We start from the raw sequence: 14,105 nt of genomic DNA on the forward strand, positions 1-14,105 counted from the left end.
TTATTATGAAAAATCTATATATAGTGTGAACAATGCGACACATTTTAGGTACACGCTTTTCAAAGAGGTCGCAACAGCTAACTGAATAAGAATAACTAGAATTTTATTTTACTTCCTTCAAAAGTTCATTCTGTTATTTTATATCTTTAAATTTATCATCGTATAAGTATAATACCGAACGAACGCGAAAGTTTCGACGGATTTCCAGTAAATGGCGCTACGATCGTTATTGTTTCGTTGGAACAATGGACGATCTTGTCGAAGTGTTATGTATCGTTGGCAACGTGACACAGTCAGCTGTCATAGGGAACAGACAATCTACTCGATCGAGCAAAATCGTATTCCTTTAAAAATAAAACTGAAAATACCAACGGTGGATGCTCTGTTTGCATGTCATAATGACGTAGTATGACTTTCATAAACCAACAAACATTACCAACGTCTTGAAAGGTATTTTTGCGATACAATAAAACGCCATTATCCGAACGTCCAGCTATTCGAATTTTCCATTATCTAAATATCGTAGCATACATTATAATGTTTAGTATATTTTCTTCGCTGTTTTGATATGAATGACGATTGATTAACTTCGCGCGTAATTTCCACGTAGAAGAATTAACGGAAATTAATATCTTCTTGTAAAATTGCAGTTTCTCGAGAACGATTGCAACAACGAGTTACGTTAAACAGATAACTACGTTCGACGAGTGTACACGTGGAACAAAAATTTTATTTCGATGCATTCGACGAGTATACTCATCGTATTTATTTACGCACTCCACGAATCAATGCTACGGGAGGTTTCAAAAATTAAATTCCCCAATTAACTGGTTAAAGTTTAAACGAGATTCGAAATCTTTGGATAATCGAGTCTTATTAGTTGACTAATCAGGTGACAAAGTAGTGAATAAATAAACGATCAGTTTACGCATCGATCATATTGTTACACTGTTAAACGATTATGATAATTAGGCGATCTGGTTAAATAATTAATGACATCGATCGGTTCATTTGATAGCGGCCGAGAGAAATTTATAGAGACGACACCAGATAAATTTCCGTATCCCGTAACTCTGGCTGGATTATACTTGCCAAACAGAAGGAGATTATTATCGCTATGCTTGAGCATAATACGGTTAACCTGTGCACGGTAATCCTTGTAGTATTTAGATGTCGATGACAGTAACAATTTCCCAAAGAAACGTCACTCGAAAGTCTCTTAAGCTACTTAATTATCATAATCGTTGATGGAAAATTTGAAAATGCAAAAATGCATAGAATGTGATGTATGTAAAAAACATACATGTATAGTAGTTGTTGTACTATTTTATTAAAAGTACAGTACAAAATAATATAGTACTTTATATAGGGTATCCCATTTCTTCCCCGGCAAACGTTGTCAGTATATAAATTACACAGGTCAAGATAAGGAAAAGAACGTCATATAAACATACGTCATTGGAAAGATTGTTAAAGATTGATATTTACATGTAACAGTAAATAGCCAAAACTATCAGTATCATAACGTTTCTACGCCCTCATCTGTAACATCGTTTCAAAATGTTTACCATTCCTGTCGATACAAGATTGGCAGCAGCAAAGAATTGAATTTGTTACTCTTTGAAACTCTCGAGAGTTAGCTTAAGCTTAAAGTTTATTGTTCGTTGAAGTTGGAGTATAGTACTCGTTGTACTACAGTACTACAAGTATGATAAAGTAATACATATACTACTTTCTATGGTACTGGTCGTTTTAAGTTACAAAAGTACAGCAGAGTAACGTACTATGTACAGTACTTATGTATTTATATATAAAGTACTGGATACGATCATTTTTTACCTAGATTCCACTTCTTAAGGATACAGCAGGATCTTCGAGACGCTGAGGTAGAGCATGATTGAAAAAAGATTGGGAAACCTGTACTGTTCTAACTCGTACACCGAAAGAATAACTGAAAAGAAGGAAGAAGTTATTTATTAATAATGAAACTATTTATAAATAACTGTCGATGCATGATCACCATGAATATATCGATACGTAGTTTCCTATGGCCTTACGCCCTTCGATCCAGCTTCTCTATAACAAAATTATAAAAAGATGAAAATAAGTGTAAAAAAAGAATAAGCTTTTACTTTGCCGAGTAATAACGTTGTAACTTGCGCGCGGCAAAGTGTGTTGGGTTTCCAAGTGTTAGGAAATTTCTCAACAGTGAACAATCCCTATGGACGTGATTCATTAATCACGCCGTTAACTATTTTGTAGAAAATGATAGAGCAAGTTGATTTACATTCGCGATACGATCGATTAATTGAACTTTGCGAGAGTTCTAAAAATTAGGGTTGGGATACTGAAAGTCTCAAGACCCTTGAGAATTGAAAAGATTTTGTACGCCGGAAACTGCAAACTGAATGTATTCAAACGCCAATGTTCCTAAAATCTTCCACCGAACCGTACTAAAGAGATAAAAATGGAAGCTCCTTTCGGTGGCAAGTGACCTGTGGTTAAAACGTTGAAATGAACTATAAAACAGCAGTTTGATATTTGAATATCGCACAGAGAATAAGCTCCTGGGCGGAGCCAATTGAAAGAACGTACTCTGTTTCAAGTGGCCGTGAAAAAAGAAGGTGTCGAACGTCCTGGTCGTAGGTCGATCTCCGTGAATTTGCTGCCGAACGTCGTCGTTCTATGGAAACTCTTTACACGCCTGTTGGCACCGAGCCGAATGAGGCGCGTAACTGTCCTGAACAATCCAACTCCTGGCCGTACAGAGAAACGTTGTAGAATTCACCCCATTAAATTGTAACTCTAAGTAGTTACAAGTGCAATTTGAAGATAAGCGACTATACCAACCTGAGACTATATTTAGAAATCGTCAACTGATTTTCAATGAGAATCCTCTTTTTGTTATTCCATTTACAGTTCCGCTATAGTCGTGAATTAATTAGAAGCTGAATAATATTGTACGCATTATGTAAAACGTTTAGAAACTTCATTAGTACTGTAATGAGACAGGATTATATGTTGGTCGAATTTGAAACGAACTTGAAAATGTATATAGGGTGGACCAACTAAATGAAATCACCTAAGTAGCTGCACTACTTATTGTCGTGTAAGAAAACTACCCAGGAGAAAATTGCACTGTTTCAAGGAGAGTAACGTAGTACTCAAAGTAGATTTTCCTTTCTAGTGATTGCTTCGTTATGAAATTTCAGGGTTACTGATATTTTTCGTCGATAGCAGTGTATTTATTTTTGAATATTCCTGTAGAGAGAGAAAAAACAAATTCAACCATATATAGAACCGTATCATTCGAATTATTTAATTTTGAGATATTTGCTTCTGAATTTCGAATTTGCTAAAAATTTACACGGCATTTCAATTCACACCCAGCATACTAATTCGTGTATACGCATTCAAACGTAAACATTGGTTTCGAAAATATTTCCGCAGTTGCGATCATCCAGTGCCTTATCGGTTGTAATAGGAGCCGATGTTTATGTTTGGACATAAACGTGAAGAGTCAGTGTGCTGCGTAACCTGAGATATCACGTAAAATTTTAATACATTCAGACGCAAATATCTGAAAAGCATAGGATCGGAAGGACCATAGTTCTATAGGTCGTTGAATTTATTTTTCCATGCTCTAGGAAAATATCCAAACACAAATATAGGCTTATCGACAAAAAGATATCAGTGATCTTCGAATCTCGTAAAAAGGAACGATCACTAAGGAAACCAATTTCCAATATTACGTGTACTGCTTCAAACAGTACATGTTTCTCCTGAGAAAATTTTGTATACGATAATACAAATAATGGAGATATTTAGGTGATCCTATTTAAATGGTCCATTCTGTACGGAAGTTACAAGATATTTATAAGAAGCATAGAGATATGTTCGCGAGAATCAGCAAAGTACACGAACAGTCGTTTATTCGTTATATTAATGAGCCACGATCGTGTAATGGCAGTATCTTTAACATTAATTGTACTTTTAAGGCTACTATTCGCGCCGTGTATACTAATTTTCTATTAAGTGCACGTTTGCAATAAATATCTTGTAACTTCTATGTATACTCGAGCATGTACATTTTCAGGACTGATCTCAAATTTTTAAACACGATAGCTACGTCTCGTTACAGAGCCAGCGAAATTTCGAATACTCTCGTCAGCCAGTGTGTGTATTTCCACTAGTTAGCTGTTAAGATGATCGAAGAGGCTGTATAGAGTGTAATCGATCCAGAGGTACCAATGCTTCATCACAGGTCAATAGTCTCTATTTCCTCGGGCAGTGTACCCTTGAGATTGTCTCTATGCGATAGTTGACTCGTGTTCAACCGTATTATTCGCTGGTAAATCGGTTGGGATTGTCGCGATTCCTCGTCGGATCACTGCATCTAACTCGCTCGCAGTCACTTGTAAAACAAACCAGAAAATCAGACATCGTTTGCACAGAGTGCGATGTTTATGCCGAATTCATATTTTTATGGGTATGACGTAAAAAGTGAATGCTGGGTAGAAATTTCTTTTACCTATTGAATTGTGAACGTAACAAATACTACGTTTTGGATATTTCCTATGTTCACGCGTACTATCCACAGTTTTCTTGTCGTATCGGTAGAATAAATAGAAGTTTGTTCGCTTAGTAGTGAGAAATAAAGCAGAGTAATCGATTGCAGTTTCTCAATTTAATCTAGAAACTAGAAGCCAATAATTGCTGTAAATAGACCGTATGCCGTGCAGGTGAATAAATAAAATAGTATATAAAAATATGGGGCACCATGCTAGAGTTTTAAATCACGCTGTGTTACCATCGGAGACCTCTTGACCGATAAATTACCAATTAATGATATTAAAGAATTGATAAGCGAGGAATTGCAAATTATATCAGTCCTCTTTTACAATTTTATAATTTTACTTTAAACGATTAAATGGCTTCCGATTCGTAGAATTTAGTTCCAAAATTTAGCAAATCGCGATATTAGTAAATTGACAAGTAACAAAGTCATCGATCATAAATTTCAGATTTCTTCTGCGTAAGCTTATCAGTTCATCAGGTAACTGCATTAATTTCTTAAGTAGTTTAATTAGCCGTTCAGATAACTTCGTTAAGTACTCATATAGAGCTGCCATAAGTTTATTAGCTAGGTTAGATAGAGCTATCCAATAGTTCTATCAGCATAGTGAATGGTTATATTAGGTTATTAGATAAATTACATTAACTCCTTAAATAACTTCATCTACTATTTAATAATATTCTATTTCGTTTCTTTTACGCTGTTTTGTTCTTTTTAAATCTACAAATTTTTATTTATAAACAAAATATTTTATTCGGAACAGCGATATTTTTAATATTTTCAATTTTACTCAAATTGACAATACCTCAAATTTACAATATTTTTATACTCGAAGTAATAAAGATATTCTACATTAAGAAACAGTTTATAGGACAATCTTTTATGTTATATCGTTATTAGTCGTTATTGAATTACATTAATCGATACGCGTGCCTGTCAAAGGAAAACGTTTAAAAAAGACACGATTTTAAAAGTACTCTCGGTTCTTTTCTTTCGCGCACTTTTAAATTTCCCGCCAGTTACTTTGAAACAACAACGTCACTATTTTAATAATTTCTTAAAAGTAAAGAAACACTTTCACGAACGTTTTCACGATACAGAGAAACATTAATAACAGTTTCGTCGTGTTTGCTTCGGCCTTTTGTAGTTGGTCCGCTAAAGAGGACCTACGAAACTGGTATTCAGCACTTGCATTCAGAGATTGCTTATTCACTTTAGCCAGGTCGGAACGGATATCCATCTGTCGGAACTAGCGCAACTGCGACACCAAGGTGGAACATTCAGACTTCACATATTAAAATCCTCCGTTTTCTCCTCTTTTGCGATGTCAATTCTCGCTTCAAAGTGTTTACACTTTGAAGTTCTGTAGTTAACATTTTAATTAAACGCTTTTGTTAATTGAACGTGAAACCTGGTGAATTAATTGAAACAGATAAAAGTACTTCGAAGGGAATTTCAAGATAGAGGAACGCCCCCGTTGAATCTATTAGGAACAACTATTAAAGCGTTTCGCTTATCTTCAACCTTTTAACTTTAACCCAATGTCGCATTGGCGCGACGCTTGTGTTAAAAATTAGTCGAACTCTGCCCCTGACTAACGACTAACCTGTTCTTGCTAAAACTCCTTCGACGAAACAGCAAACAGCCTGTAAATCAGTATAACATTGGTATTGAACTTTGATCTCGAAATAGAAAAATAAATAATATTATGTAATATTATGTAAATGTAATATTTGTATAATATCATATAAATACACCACATACGTTTTATATGTAGGAAAAAAATGGTGTGAGAATGAAAGAGAGTTAATGAATGCGAATTAAAAAGTGAATAAAACACGTATATAAAAAGATGAGATCGTGTTTGATGTAAGGTGCCCAAGAAATACTCTCGATGTACAACAATATAATTTATCTAACAATCAACAGTCAACAACCAACAATCAACAATACTCACTTCTCGACTATGTTTGCTTCGCTGTTCACTTGACCTTTCGCACTTCGCTGCTCAAAATCGAATGAATCTTTGGACAGATTCTTTTCTTTTGTTACCTCTCGATATCCCCACTCTTCACGCGTTCGTTGGACGTCCGCGACCGTTGCCGCGTACGCATCCTTCCGAATCTTCGGCGGGAGGACCATAGGAATATCGATAGTGCATTAGGCATATTGGCCTTACGCTTTGATGATATTATGTTTTGTGTCGCGAAGCCGTCGGAAAATTCCGTCGTCGAGTGTTGGCACAAAGATATATAAATATATAAATTTTGTACTTTTTAAATAATTCAGATTTAACGTCTTGGGCGTTGAAAGGGTTGAATTGATATTCCATAAATACACAAACATTCATAGTGTACCTGTAGCTTGTTTGAAAAGTTGATCGAGTTAAATCGACTTTGAGTTTGATCGAAAAAGCTGTTTGATACGATGCTTTATATTTTGCGTCGGGTGTGGTCGAAGGTGTGTCTTGTTTGTTTCCCGTGATTGGTAGAGCTGTCGAATTTGTATTTCGGTTAAAGTGGAATGCAGAGTGGGCTGACCAGCAATGGGAAGCGAAGGTTTGACCGCTGGTGAGTGATGAGTTGACGAATAAAGTCATAAAATCACTAGACCTATATAAATCATGTTACGTCGACCGTTGAATAGTGTGTTTTAGACATTTGTTAGTCTATTGAATTTCCAATTATTAAATTCATTAGGTCGTAACGTATAAAATATAAATTTTCTTTTATTAAAACAAATATGCTTCTGCTTTTTTTTAAAGTAAATCTATTAACCAAAATATCGTATCGCTGGTATTAATACATCTTTGCCATCAGCATATTCATAGGGAATTTTTCGACCATTTTTATCGATATAGCAATTATTTGGTGGATGTATATAAGACATCGTTCTCTTAAAGTTCGAATTTGGCGACCAGTTAAATTTTATTATATCGTTGTTTACCAGGCATTGGTGCGCCAAATTCACACTTTAACACATCTTACCAGATCCGGTCAAATTATCTGATTAATCAACTTCTCAATTTTTGTTAATATAAGAATTTACATAAAGTTAGATGAACAACAGAAATAACAATGAACGTACAATTTTAAATGAAATTTTGAAACCGGTCATTTGACCGAGTCTGGTAAGGTAAGGCTAATGTTAAAGAAGCATAATAAAAGATATTTCGTGTTTAGTGACTTAACATAAGTCAACGTATTACGATTATATTATTTTCCTTATCGTTATTATTATTATTTTTTTAGAATAATAGATACTCCTGTTCTTATTAGTAAATCCTTCATTTAAAAATAGATCGATTAAATATTATTGTTGATATCAACATGTCAGACTTTAATATTCATTCGCATTGAAAGGGTGTTGCAACGAGGCCACAGGATAGATATTATTATGTCGGCAGTTTTCCATTAGCCACGAGCATGATCCTTTCTCAAGATGATATTTTTAATGTGTACGAAGAGAATAACTATCGCTCGGCGTGGCTTATGGGCGCTTACGCGTGCGAGGATGAAACAATATCGGAAAATTATTTATAGCCTGAATAAGGAGAACTAATGCAAAGCTATCGACGTGCAACCATGCCACTTAATAATAAACCGTGTTATACAGGTACAAATATTGTAGATATTCACCGTTCATCACTGGAACACAGTTAAGCTTCAGTTTCAGACTGTTCAGATAATATCGTTAATCGAATGAAGAGAGTCTGATATTATAGTGGAATTATTAACATAGATATACATGCTTGCGAAAGTATTCAAACACAAGCAATGGAAAACTTTCGTGTATACAGGGTGAGTCACCTAAGAATCATTTAGGCTAAAATATCGTTGATACTATTAACCAGTTATTTTTTGCGATTCCTTTGTACTTAAAATGTGACGTAAAAAGTAAGCGATGACATGTATACTCGTCAAACACAGAGTATATATGGCTGTTGTAATATAATATTAAGTTATCATGAGATGACTGTCTTATTATGAGACTCGTCATAACATAAAATATTGCCATTTCTTCCTAACAAGTATACTTGTCAACAACAACTAACTGGTTAATTATACGAGGAAAGACGTAAGGCACTATTTTTCTGTCTGTTCTCCTTGTCTTTCATACGACAACTTTTACAAAATAAATGTTAAAGTATCTACTGAACTAATAGTTTTTCGACGTAAGAAGGTTAATAACTTTTTTTATAGAGGATCTCGAGCTACATCGATCAACATATTAAACAATATATGATTCGATTAAAGAAAAAGGATGATAGGGAAACTAATAACATCAAAATATGGTTCCGTTGAAACCATTCGACTTTTACGCAAAACAATTTTTCGACGTAATTAATAGGCAGTAGGAAATATATTTTAGCTCAAAACTCTTAGGTAAATCCTATATATCGTGTGATTATGTAAGACATTTTGAAATTTCCTTAAAAAAGAAACACGACTGCTATATATGTATTGTACTTATATACACATATAGATATACGACACTGAAAGGTTATATAAAATAGTCGATTTGAAGTTTTAAGATAACTCGAAATTTGTAGTAATTTCTTCCTTTATTAATCGGAAATATGGTATCCGTTACGCGCAAAAGACTGAGCCAAATTGATAATCCATGATGGAACGTTGTGCGCTCCAGTTATATTAATTATCGATTCATGATAACACTGTCATTACGAGCGTCTAGGTACGCGTAAACACACCGATAAGTGTAGCGGCATGGGCATAAATTGAAAACGCTAATTAAACTTGATATTTGTTGGCATTGTTTACGGTTAGACATAGGAAATAATTAATTACGAGTACACTTCATTTAGCGTTACATTGTCGCGTGTAGCACGCGATAGGAAATTATCAAAAATATGCATGTGATAAATTATTCGTACTTTTATTCTTACTTCTTACACTACATAATATGTACATACATATATATGATATATGTGTGGTCATATATATCCGCTATACATACTAATTAAAAATGAGTTAAATAATATAACATTACAGAATAAAATATAATATAAACACAATAACAATACAATATACTAACTAAAGAGCTCAATGTAAGAATATAAATATAGTGTAAGAAGTTAGAAATAAGAATACAACAACATTCTTGTAACAGGTTATGGACCTAAAGTACAAGTAAATTATTAATATACAATATTTGTTTAAAGTTTTTAATAAAGCTTTAAAAGACCTATGTTTATATAATATATTTTGGCTTGACTACCTGCTCATATCGTACACTGGCAAAGTTCAGCTATTAAACCTGGAACACTCTCCCTTTCTCTCTCTCTTTCTGTTATTCTCAATATCAATTCCACTGTCGCTATCTGCAGTAGCAATTATAAATCAGTGAAGGAAAAGAGAATTATATGTCATGGAAGATTCGCTCCATTTTCTATGGTCGTGTGACGGAAATTTACATATACGAAAAATGAAACTTGTTTACCTAAGCCAACACGTAGGTAGATGTTTATCAGTGTCGATGTCGTATACTGAAATCATAATTCATTTCTCATCGAGCTGCTACGGTGTATTCGCGTAACGAAGATTCGTAGCAACAAATCACAACGTATTTCGCCGTAACAGTCCAAAGCGTTTCCTGACGAATTCATCTGCAGTGTAAACACGTTATGTTATACGATGGAGATATGAGTCTTCCTCGACAAACAAGTCTACGGTGCTTCCCGGTTTACTCTCGATCGAGCTCTGCTTCTTGCTGTTAAATGACACGTAGATATGCAACATATAGTATGAAAACTCGTCGTGTCCAGTTTGGAAAAATATCGAGGTATTCGTTGAAATCTTTTTTTTCACAGGACTGTAAATTTATTTAGCCAACATGGATGCTAATTTTGGTCATTACGAAAGTTACTTAAATACGTGATGGATTGATAACACTGATCTGTCGTAGTGTCGCGTCGCATTAATCGCAAGTGGCGTCATCTTTTTAACCAGTTGGCTATTGCAATCTCTTTGAAAACTTTGAAAAGTATCGCAAACGTATCGCAAAAATTAAGCAATGATGAGTAAACTCGTGAAACACAGAGTATGCGTTGCTGTTATAATATAGAATTAAGTTGTAACGAAATGTCTGTTTCATTTTTTAATTTTATTACCGACAGAGCTTGTCGTAACACAAAATATTGCCATTTCTTCATGACAAATATACTCGTCAGAAACAACTAACTGGTTAACATAGATAAGATATGCTATGCAAATGACAAATATACATATACTAATCCACGCGACCTACGACGATCTTGTCCGTGAGTAATGTAAAATGAAAGTACCAAATCTTTTTTGGGACCGTCCATTTGTTTCAGAAATTCTTTCAGATTTGACCAACGCTACACAGCTACGCTATAAATTATAGCAGCAAAAGATGTTATTAACACTAACCTTACGAGGCCTAGTTTCAAAATTTAATTTAAAATTGTTCATTCATCGTTATTTCCTTTGTTCGTCTAATTTCATGTAAAATCATATATTAACAAAAATTGTGAAATTGATTAATTAGATAATATATAAATTTACATAAAATTAGACGAACAAGAAAATAAATAACAATGAATGTACGATTTTAAATAAAATTTTGAAACCGGACCTGGTAAAGCTAATGTTAAAGGTGGCATGCAAAATCACTAACAGTGATCTATCATGGTGATCACAGAATCATGATCATTCGATCATGGAACTTGATCATCATGATCGTAATTCTTGATCTTGATCGAATTATTCCTTACGAAATACTTCGATGTAACTTGTATAAAAATATCTGCGTATGATGTAACTTCAAGATCACGCTACGTTTTTTGCATATAACGTAAATCGTACTTTATTCGATATTAAAAACGAAAAATAATTCAATTTTCTTTGCCTCGTCTCTGATATCGGAATTTTAAAAAATAAAATATTAATTTTTCCTGGCGCTTTTAAAATCTTAATATTCATTTGATATGGTTGATAGAAAATATACAGCTTATGTGATGCGTGGAAAGAAGCAGTTACGCTCTCCGTCAATCAGAAGCAATCGCGAAGAATCACAAATTATTATGAAGAATAAGCCTGATTGCGAACGAACGTGATCGAATCACTCGTGATCGTATGTAGCAGTTCATGTCACTTCTAGTTGTCATCACGCTAAAGGACCAGCCTGTTTTACTGCCATTCCCGATTTCACTGTATCACAGACCAGTCTAACTGATTTTAGCCTTTCGAAAATCGGTATTAATATGAAAAACATCCGCATCTAACGTCTGCTTCCATTTGAAGCCAACGTTGCCACGTCTACCCTATGTCAAAACTTATGCTGCAGGGATACCAACAATTAGCCTGAAAACTTCCGTCCGTCGTTTTTTCAGGAATTATTACAAACGATGATAATTGGGATTTATTCATCGATGGCTCTGGCCACACAAAATTTCACCAGTTGCCCATTAAAATAGCGAAAATCAAACTGCGTTGGGCATGGTTAACAGTAACTGTACCAGGCCCGATCGAATAACCAGAATTTAGTTTCAAGTTACACATTCAACGTTATCTCTTTTGTTCGTCTAAACTGAAGTAAATTCTTCTATTATCTGATCAATCAATTTCTCAATTTTTGTTAATATAAGAATTTAGATGAAGTTGGGTGAGTAAAGAAAATAACAATGAGTGTACAATTTCAAATGAAATTTTCAAACCGGTCATTTGACCGAGCTTGGTAAATTTAGTGTTAAGCTGGAGCTAGTTTAGTAACGATATGTAGAAATTTTTGCTTTTAATATTCAAAAACTAAAGTCAATTTAGGTTTAGGGAGTGGACATGGCCAGTTTCGAATTACTCTCGTAAATATATTCATTAAACTGTGGGTGTTTATGCAATTTAAAATATGCTACGGTATGGAAATAAGACGTGTGTAATATGGTAATGTGAAATGTATGGTATATATATAGGGTGTTTCAAATTTCGCCCAACCAAATTTAATATATTTTATAATAGAATTATTTCTATAATAATTAAATTTTGTCCAGTCGCCATTCGTTCACGAAATTGATGATTGGTGGCTGAATGTGAATGACGAATGATTATTTGCAACAGTAATTTACAAAAATTTATGAGAATTTCAAAATCATCCTCGAATCGTTTGAATAATATAATTGTTGCCTCGTAGCTTCGTAGCGTGTTTCGCGATAATAACGTAACGTAAAATAGAATGTACACTTCATTAATTATCTCCTACGTATATATCAGTAAGTAACGACAAATATCATGTTTAATTAGGATTTTCAATTTATGCTCACATCGCTATACTTACCAACATGACTGCGTGCATCTAAATACCGATAATTACATTGTTATAATGAATCAATAATCAATATAACAGGTACATACAACGTTTCACCATAGATTATTGATTTGATTCAATGCTCTGCACATAATCCATAGTATATTTGCGATAATGGTAAAGAGCGAATTCTTTTTTTTTTTTATTATTATTTCTATCATTTCATGTCCACATTTCGTTGATTATTAGCAACATAAGAAGGCGAATTTGCTTAACAATGATTTTTATTCTTGCAGGACGTAACGAATAAATATAGAAAGATGAATTGTTTGTTAAGAAGAAATTATCATAGTAGAGGAAGGAACGTTTCATTTCATAAATTAGTAGCAGAACAAAGTGCATCTTCATCGAAGTATGATTAACGATAAATAGGAAAATGAACCGTTCTATTCAGAAAATTGGTGTCGTCCTCGTCCTCTATGGTCGTCTGTTCGTTTAAGTCAGGTATACTACGCGTTTATGAGCTGGTCAATAGTAATTAAAAGATCCATTAGTTCAGATGTCCGCTAGTGTCCACGGGGACATTTAGTCCTTGATACGACAAATATGATTACGATACGTCGATTGGTATCGAGCAGAAAATAACAAGAAACTGAAAAATGCTCTATGGACCTTAAGTCGAACAATTACAAGGATTTAGAATCTTTTGCAACGCTAAACTGTGCTGCTGCTTATATGGAAGAACTAGATAGTATTAGAAACATTTAAATTTACGAAAAAAGAGACTGTTGTAAAAAGATTATTCTTTCTGTCGCTTGTAAATTAGTAGCAGGGAATAAAGTAAAATATTCGAGCGCTGAAAAATGGCAAAATTGTAACGTTCACGAGACGACAAATTCACCGCAGAACGTTACGTCCTCGATAGTTTCTTAATAGTTTCAGAAATATTTCAGGTTCCGGTCTTGAGAGGCTCGGTTTCTCTGTCTAGAAACTATTGCCTTTCAAATTGTAAATTTGCCCATTTTTACAGGGTCGTCATAAGTATTCAAAATGATTTCCCTCCGTTTGGCTGCACATTGCGGCGTGTCTGACTATGCTTGCTTGCACATCCCAGGGCATATTGACATCGAAGGTGGCTACGGCAGCCTGGATACTGGTATGGATCACTTGGCCGGTAATAAATATCAGTTAATTCGTTCGTTTCATTTTCCATGTATTTTATAACGCAATTTCAATTTCCTTTATA

At 34.2% G+C, this 14,105-nt stretch overlaps 1 protein-coding gene and 1 long non-coding RNA gene across 10 annotated transcripts in view; one reads left to right on the top strand and one right to left on the bottom strand.

The window, feature by feature from the left end:
* LOC126925573 (muscarinic acetylcholine receptor DM1) overlaps positions 1-14,105 on the top strand; it is a 43,435-nt gene that overhangs the window by 20,295 nt on the left and 9,035 nt on the right. For 7 of the 9 annotated variants that reach the window (XM_050741261.1, XM_050741263.1, XM_050741267.1 and 4 more), the window contains one exon: positions 13,890-14,015. The gene's annotated coding sequence lies outside the window, so the exon portion shown is untranslated. Of the gene's footprint in view, positions 1-13,155; positions 13,364-13,889; positions 14,034-14,105 lie in introns of all 9 variants that reach the window. The other 2 variants (XM_050741268.1, XM_050741262.1) reach the window with 2 other exon arrangements.
* On the bottom strand, positions 1,290-10,977 carry LOC126925580 (uncharacterized). Its single transcript, XR_007714007.1, has 4 exons — positions 10,037-10,977; positions 9,815-9,917; positions 2,021-2,076; positions 1,290-1,951 (listed from the first exon to the last, which is right to left on the bottom strand). It is a non-coding gene; the product is annotated as an uncharacterized LOC126925580 (long non-coding RNA).

The sequence above is a fragment of the Bombus affinis genome, chromosome 16, assembly GCF_024516045.1.
Source record: "Bombus affinis isolate iyBomAffi1 chromosome 16, iyBomAffi1.2, whole genome shotgun sequence".
In the NCBI taxonomy this organism is placed as follows: domain Eukaryota; kingdom Metazoa; phylum Arthropoda; class Insecta; order Hymenoptera; family Apidae; genus Bombus; species Bombus affinis.